Below are 9,375 nucleotides of genomic sequence, written 5' to 3' on the forward strand. Positions count from 1 at the left end.
GGGGTTCTTGGGATCAATTTCTGCTACTCGCGGAGTTTGCTTATAATAATAGCTACCAGTCAAGCATTTAGATGGCTCCGTATGAGGCTTTGTATTGGAGACGGGTGAGGCTAGGCTATTGGGTACTGACTTGGTTCAGGATGCTTTAGAGAAGGTCAAAGTGATTCAGGAACGGCTTCGCATGGCACAGTCTAGACATACGAGTTATGCCGACAGGAAGGTTCGTGATGTTATTTACATGGTTGGGGAGAAGGTTCTGCTCAAGATTTCACCCATGAAGGGTGTGTTGAGGTTCGGGAAGAAGGGCAAGTTAAGCCCTCGGTATATTGGGCCTTTTGAGATACTTAAGAAAATTGGGGAAGTGGCTTATGAACTTGCTTTGCCACCTAGTCTATCAGATGTTCATCCAGTGTTCCATGTATCCATACTCCGAAAGTATGTCGAGGATCCATCTCATATTCTGGATTTCAGTACAGTACAACTGGACGATAATTTGACTTATGAAGTGCAGCTGGTGACTATTTTAGACGGGCTAGTTCGAAAGTTGAGGTCAAAGAACATAGCATCAGTGAAGGTACAATGGAGAGTCTAGCCAGTTAGAGAAACTACTTGGGAGATTGAGCGGGAGATGCGGAGCAAATATCCACACCTATTTGAGACTCCAGGTATGATTCTAAACCCGTTCAAGTACGAACGTTTGTTTAGGGGGGGGGGAGAATGTAATGACTCGGCCGGTCGTTTTGAGTATTATAACCCCGTTCCCCCATTTACTACTCAATTTATGCTTTACAGTTATTTTATGACTTACCGGGTTAGTTGGTTCGGGTACAGAAGGAATTATGAGTGAAACGAGACACTTAGTCTCATAATTGAAAACTTAAGTTGAAAAAGTTGATCGGATATTGACTTATATGTAAACGACCTCGGAATTTAATTATGATGATTCCAATATCTATGTATGGTGATTTTAGACTTAGGAGCGTGTCCAAAAAATTATTTGGAGGTCGGTAGAGGAATTAGGCTTGAAATGGCTAAAGTTGAATTTTTTGGGAAGTTTGACCGGGGGGTTGACATTTTGATATCGGGGTCAGAATCCAATTCTAAAAATTGAAATACCCCCCTTATGTCATTTATGACTTATGTACAAAATTTGAGGTCAATCGGACGTGATTTGATAGGTTCCGACGTCATTTGTAGAAATTAAAAGTTTCAAAGTTTATTAGGCTTGAATCTATGTGTGATTCGTATTTTTAGTGTTGTTTGATGTGATTTGAAGACTCCACTAAATTCGTATGAGGTTTTAGGACTTTTTGGTGTATTTAGTTGAGGTCCCGGGGGCCTCGGGTGAGTTTCAAATGCTTAACGGATCATTTTTTGGACTTGGCTTGATAGCTGAAGTTCTGGTTCCAGCAGGTTCTGGTTTCCTTGTACGCGATCGTAGGGATTCATTCGCGATCGCGTAAGCTTATTTGAGGCAGTGATGATTTTATGCTTTGCGATCGCGTGAAGAGGGACGCGATCGCGTATCTATGCGAGTTTGTTATTCGCGAACGCGTGAAGAAGCTCGCGTTCGCGTAGAGTAAGTGGAGCAGAAATAGAGATCACGCGTTTTGTGCTTCGCGTTTGTGTGGACGAATCCGCGATCGTAGGCCTGTGAGAGTGAGCTTTGCGTCGGGTGGAAAAGTCCGCGATCACGTAGGGTTAAATATGGGTAGTGGAAAACTGTGCTTCGCGATCGCATAAGGTTAAATCTGGGCAGTGGAAAACTGTACTTCGCGATCGCGTAGAGCAAATGACTGGGCAGAGAGTTTAAGTTCTGAAAATGGGACTTCATTTTTGACGGATTGGAGCTCGGGAAGAGGCGAGTTTTGGGAGACTTTCAAGGAAAACAATGGGGTAAGTATTCTTAACTCAATATTGTTAAATTACCCGAATCCATGGTTATTTTTATCATTTATTGGGTGAATCAAGTTGAAAAATTTAGAAAACCCTCTTGGTTTAAATTGAAGATTTGAGGGTCGAGTTGAGGTCGGATTTTGGTAAAATTGGCATGGTTAGACTCGTGGTTGAATTGGCTTTCGGATTTCATAACTTTTGTCGGGATCCGAGACGTGGGCCCCACGGGCGATATTTGAACTAAATTTTGGATTTTTATGAAAAATTAGTATTTTCTTATGAAATTAATTCCAATAAATTTTATTAACTGAATCGAATTATTTGTGGCTAGATTCGAGGCGTTTGGAGGCCAATTCATGAGGAAAAGACATTGTAGAATAAAGAATTATACGGCTTGAGGTAAGTAACAATTTTAAATCTGGTCCTGAGGGTATGAAACCCCGGATTTTGTGTCATGTGATTATTTTGGAGGTGATGCACATGCTAGGTTACGGGCGTGCGGGCATGCACCGAGGGGATTATGACTTGGTCCGTCCCGTGAAGATGTAAAGTTGAATAACTTGTTGTTAGCTATATGCTCTCTATGTGTTAATAAAATTTGACTGTAAATCATGCTTAGGCTATGTGATAGTACTTTTGGGACCCGCAGAGATCGCGTACTTGTTGAATTATTTGCTAATTGCTGTCTTGTACTAAGTCATGATTTTACTTGCGTATCATATCTCAGTCTTTCTTGATTTTTGTTGATACACTATGTTATCTTTGTTTGGGTTGATCTTTGTGATTTCCGAGAGACCGAGAGACTAGAGAGGTTGATGACTAAGTAAGGCCAAAGGCCTGTCGGTGAGGTATGGATATTATAGCTCGTGAGTTGTCCATGCAGCACGTGAGTTATCCGTGCGAGATATTATAACACGTGAGTTATCCATGCGGATTATAGCGCTTGGGTTGTAGAAGCCCCTCCGGAGTCTGTACACCCCAAGTGAGCGCGGGTACCCATTGAGTGTGAGTGTTGAGGGCTGAGAGTCAAGTGGTTGAGCCATTGTGACAAGTTGAGTGACTATTGCCCTGAGAGGATGTACTTGCTTTTCATTTGTTGTTGCACTTAATTGCTATCTGTCATTGTTGTGAAATCTCTGAAAGATTTTATATCCGGATTACATAAACTTGAACTGTATAAAATTGATTTGACTTAAGCTGTCGGATTTGAAAGCATGTCTATTATTTACTGGAATTACTGGAAATGAACTATAATTGTGTAGCTCGTCACTATCTTTAGTTCTTTATTTATTATTGTTTCTTGCTGAGTTGGTTGTACTCATACTACACCCTACACTTCGTGTGGAGATCCAGTTGTTTCCGAATATAGCGGGTATTGGTTCTTTCGCACGGTTGACTTTTCGGAGATTCAAAGGTAGGTGCCGTATTTCGCAGACCTTGCCTCTCCTTCCCTATCTCCTTATTTACTGTATTTGGTCTCAGACTGTTATGGACCGTATTTTCTAAACTTGTATTCATATTAGATGCTCATGTACCCAGTGACACCAAGTTTTGGGAGTGTTTGTATCGGTATTTGCGAGATTTGTGGATTGTGTTTAAATATTATATTTTCAAACTTAAAAGAAGTTGTGGTTTATTGAGATTGTTGGCTTGTCTAGTATCGAGATAGGTGTCATTACGACATGTTAGAATTTTTGGTCGTGACAAGCACGAAGGCACTTAGCAAAATTTCGTTTGTCTTTTTTGCCCTTTAAAATAGATCTCATATTAGATAAAATCATAATTTAAGATACTTTCCTAATATTTAGGATTTTAAAATGAACTGAAATTTTACTTTCCTATTTAGGAGTTTAAAGGTTGTACTTTACATAAATTTATTTCTTATTTAAATAATATAACATTAAATTTTAATAAAGGCTTAAAAAATAAAGGCTTACGTCCAGCGTATTTAGGACCTCATATAAAGAAATTTAAAAACCTTATACGACATGTAAGTTTCAAAGATTGAGGCTAACCGAAAAGAAAATTAACACTTTCTTGTAACGGTGTCATGACCCCAAAAACCACACATGTCGTGAATTCGTCTATCTCAATACTAGGCAAGCTGACAACATCAATAACCCACTATTTTTTTTAAATACTGAAAACATAATAATTAAATTTAAGAGAAAATCCAACAAATACTGGATATAAATACACTCCCAAAATTCGGTGTCACTGAGTACATGAGCATCTAAATAATAATAAAGTTTGACTGATAAAAATACTGTCTGAAAACATAGAACAGTACAATAACTGAAAGAAAAGAGAGTCAAGGTACGCGGATGCCAAGAAGCTACCTTGATATTCTCCAACAAAATAACTCCGAAATCTAACAACCGTCGTATCCGGGAGCACCTGGATTTGCACATGAGGTGCAGGGTGTAGTATGAGTACAACCAACTCAATAAGTAACAAGACTAACCTTTGGGCTGAAAGTAGTGACGAGCTCAGCAGGTACAGTCCGATATAGAAATAATAGTACAGAAATGTACGCATGCTTTCAAGTTTAACAGTTAAACTCAGTACAAATAAAATAGATCAATTATGAATGATATGAGGAATGTTACATCTCTCTATATATACATGCCAATGTACATGTTGTATGTGATGCGCCTTTGTGAAAAAACTCGTGCACTCACAATCTCAATTTAGTCAATTACGTAGTACTGTATATGTCCAATCCAGTCCAGGGAAGATCCATCCCATATATACATATGTACACATCGACTGATAGTTAGTCACTCAGTACTGTATAAGGCCAATCCAGCCCAGGGGAAGATCCATCCCCAAATATCAATGATTCAGACAAGATCCATGTCCAGAGAAGATCCATCCATCTATATAAATGCTTCGGACAAGATCCATACCCAGGGAAGATCCATCCCTCAATATATATATATATATATATATATATATATATATATATATATATATATATAAATATTGGCAGTGAATAAAATATCTCATATTCACGCAGGGTCCAGGGAAGGTGATGATTTTTACAGATTAGAGGCAATGTCAAACCCTAACTCTATCGTGTAGCTCATGCAAAGAAGTAGAGAACAAAAATGTAGAGAGAGAATTTTTATATTGAGAATAAATTATTGGTTACATTGTAAAATGAGAACACAACTATATAAAGAAAATATGATACACTTCTAACCACCTAACTAACTGTACACGTGTGAATAAATTAAGTAGCCACTAATTGTCTACACTCATATTTACAACTATAGCCCCTTCGTGTATGCATTTCAGGTTACTCCTATTTCATCACCCCCTCCTCAAGCTAGTGGGTGCAAATACATTTAGCACACTTAGCTTACCAATCAAATACTCGTGTTGTGGCCTTCCCATACCTTTCGTTAATATGTCTGCTTCATGATCTCTTGATCCCGCATGTTGTATTTTTATAGGCCCTTCTTGAATCTTTTGTTTAATGAAGTGACAATCAATTTCTATATGCTTTGTTCTCTTATGGAACACTGGGTTGGCTGCAATTTGTAATGCAGTTTTGCTGTCACTATACACAATAATTGGTTGCTCAACTTATGTTCCCAACTTCTTTAATAAAGTTGTTAACCATACAACCTCAGAAACAACACTGGCCATTCTCCTATACTCAGCTTCAGTTGAACTTTTTGGGACTGTATTTTGTTTCTTGGATTTTCACGAGACTAAGGGGTCTCCATACTTGACCAAGTATCCTGACACTGATTTCCTAGTGTTAGTACATGATGCACAGTCTGTATCACAAAAGACCTTCAGCTGGTTTGAGCTCTAGCTGCTCAATAGTATCCTCATTCCTGACTCCCTTTTAACATACCTTACCACTCTCATTGTTGCATCCCAATGAGATCTCTAAGGCTGTTATAGTAACTGACTGAGGGTCAGAACTGAGAAGGAAATGTCAGGCCTAATCATGGTTAGATATAACAATTTCTCAATAAGCCTCTGGTATTCCCCTGCATTCTCAAGTAGTTGATCTTCTGATGTTCCTGCCAACCTATCAATCTATGGAGATATTAGTTTCACATTGGTTTCCAAAGGAGTCCAATCTGGTTTGGCACCACTAAGTCCTAATTCTGATATAATTTCCAGTACATATTTCCTTTGATTGAATAGTATGCCTTTGTTGGACCTGCTGAACTCCATCTCAAGGAAAAATTTCAATTTCCCTAAGTCTTTAAATTTGAATGCTTGATGTAAGGTTGCTTTAGTATATTCAATGAGTTGCAAATTATTTCCTGTGACCAACATATCATCCACATATACAAGTATCACTACAATGTTAGTGCCATATTGTTTGATGAATAGTGAATGGTCTAGGCTGCTTTGTTGAAAGTGAGACTGCAACAAAGCTTCTTTCAGCTTTAAGTTTCATTGTCTACTTGCATGCTTAAAACCATAAAAGGATTTTACATGTCTTCATACCACACCAGACTCCCCCTAGCTTGTAAAACCCTGAGGCAACTCCATGTAGACCTCATCATGCAAATCAAATCTCCTTGGAGAAAAGTATTATAGACATCCAATTGATGGACTACCCAACTATGTACTACAACAAGAGAAAGAATAGTTCTGATTGTTGCAATCTTAACCACTGGAGAGAAAGTCTCATGGTAATCAAGACCCTCTCTTTGGTTATAACTCTTAGCAACAAGTCGTGCCTTAAACCTTTCTACTTTACCATCAGCTTTGAGTTTTACCTTGTATACCCATTTACAAATAATTAGCTTCTTCCCTTGAGGTAAGGAAACCAGTTCCCAGGTCTTATTATCTTGCAGTGCTTGAATTTCTGCTTGCGTGGCTTCAAACCATATCCTATCCTTAGAGGCTTCCTAAAAAGACTTAAGTTCCACTATAGAAGATAACACACTCAGATAAGCTTGATATAAAATTGACAATCTGGCATAAGAAATATAGTTACCAATAGGATATAAGATATGGTTCCCATAAGTTCTGTAGTGACATAATCTGTCATCCTAGTTGGTTCCTTAGATTCCCTATGTGACCTCCTCAGAGGAATGGTTGTAGTGTCTGTTGCAAAAGAAAGAGTAGTCTCCTCACCAACTTCAACAGTATTTGAAACTGTAGGTGGAGTATGTTCAGTAGTAGGAGTAGGAGTAGAATAAGATACACCAGCATCATTTGAGTGAATAACTTCTGCAGAATCAGAAGTTGGTGTGGTAACAGGAGTAGAAGTTGTATCATTAGGCATATCTTATGTTATAGTGCCAGTAGTAGGCAATTCATCTAGAAAGGATCCCAAGGATGGGTGTATTGAGGGATCCCTGTTAAGTTGGAATGGAAATACAGTCTCTCTGAAAATCACATCTCTATTGACACAAAATATGTGCATTTCCAAATCATACAACACATAACCTTTAGTGATACCAGAATATCCTATGAAAACTGCCTTTACTGCCATGCTTGCAAACTTGTCAGTTCTTGGCATAGCACTAGCATAGAAAAGTCATCCAATTGTCCTCAAATGAGTGACAAATGGTTTCTTCCCAAATAGCAACTCATAAGATGACTTTTCAGTAAGTATTTGTAATGGCAATCTGTTGATCACATATGCTGCAACTAAAATACAATGTCCCCAGAAATGTAGTGGAATATGCCCTTGAAATCTAATTTCCCTTGCAACTCTAGAAGGTGTTTGTGCTTTTTTTAGCTACATCATTCTGCTGAGGTGTATAAGAACATGTTCTTTGATGAACTATACCTAATGACTTAAACAAATCTTGCATTTCTGAGCTGACAAACTCACCACCGTTGTCAGATCTAACAGTCTGTACTAATCCAATAAATGGAGTTTGTATCTACTTCAAGAAATATTTAAGAACATTTATCACATCACCTTTTAGTTTTAAATGGAATATCCAGGTCACACGAGAAAAGTCATCCACAATTGTAAGAAAACATTTATTTTCATCAAATGTTGGTGTGCTATAGGGTCCCCATACATCTAGGTGTAATAATTGGAAGGCTTTAATAGACTTGCTACTGCTTATAGGAAAAAACTATCGTACATGTCTAGCTAGTGGACAAACATCACAGCTTTCTACAATAGATTTACAATCCTCTAACTTGTACCCAAGTAATTCTTTCATAGACCCTCCAGATGCATGTTCCAATATTTTATGCCGGAGTAGTAGATCCTCCTTGGTTGCTAGTTGCTCATTATGTCCGATTCTAGTAGAAGCTTTAGGAACTAGCAGGTAAAGGCCATCCTTTTCTCTACCAATCCCCTTCACATTCCCAGTGGAGAGGGCCTGGAACAAGCAAAAATCAGGGTAGAAAAGAAACAAAATAGTGGAGATCCATGGTTATCTTAGAAACAGCTAAAAATTAGGGACATACAATACATCTTGCACGTCCCCTTCTTCTGTGAGTTTGCAGCTACCAATATGTGTCACTATTATGACATAACCATTAGGTAGATGTACTTTTATACCTTTCATTAAACTAACTGTCTTAATGTTAGTTAACATGTCTAAGTTGGCTACTATATGGTTAGTTGCTCGTGTGTCAATTATCCACTTTTCTATCCTAGTCATGAAAGAGTGAGCTATACCTTTCATATTGGTCATAGTCTCTTTAGGTAGATCTTTGTTGAGCATCTTCATGATATGATCGTATTATTCAGCAGTAAGTTGAGGTGCCTTTGGCAGATCCCCTGCAGTCATCTTATTTGGAATCCCAGTCCTGTCAGTACCACCAGCTAGAATGTTTGGGTTGCAATTCTCAATATGAACATTATAGGTTGTATTGCCATTCCCTTTCTTCTTGTGTTTAAAATCTGCAGGATAATCAATTTGTTTGTAGCAACCTTCCTTTGTGTGGCCTTTCATCTTGCAGCAGTCACATTGCAAGTTCCAATTTCTTTTAGGCTTCTGGTAATTGTCTCCTCTTCCAGCCAATAAGGCCGTTAAATCATTTCTTTCTCCAATCATTGAAGCATTAGCTACTGATCTCTGACTCTCCCTCTCAACAAGCATAGAGTAAGCTTTGTTGATATTTGGTGTTGGCCTAGTTATGAGAATCTGGCTTCGTGCTTGTTCATAACTCTCATTAAGTCCCATTAAAAACTGTAAAACCTTTTGCTTTAGCATGAATTCAAAAAATATCTTAGATCTAGAATAGTCACATGGTGGAGGAACCATACTATCAAATTTATCCCACAGACTTTTAGGTTTCGAAAAATAGTCTGACACACTGTCAGATCCTTGGGTAATAGTCGCAACTGCCTTGTGTAATTGATACACACGTGAAGTGTTAACTTTATCAAATTGTTCCCTCAAATATTCTTAGTTCTCGCATCTTTTGCATACAAAATCCCTGTGATTAACTCTATTCACACAGAGCTCATTATCCAATCTAGGACTATAGCAGTGCACCGATCCCACTGATGACCTAACTCTTCATTAA

The sequence above is a fragment of the Nicotiana tomentosiformis genome, chromosome 12 (genome assembly GCF_000390325.3).
Source record: "Nicotiana tomentosiformis chromosome 12, ASM39032v3, whole genome shotgun sequence".
NCBI lineage: Eukaryota > Viridiplantae > Streptophyta > Magnoliopsida > Solanales > Solanaceae > Nicotiana > Nicotiana tomentosiformis.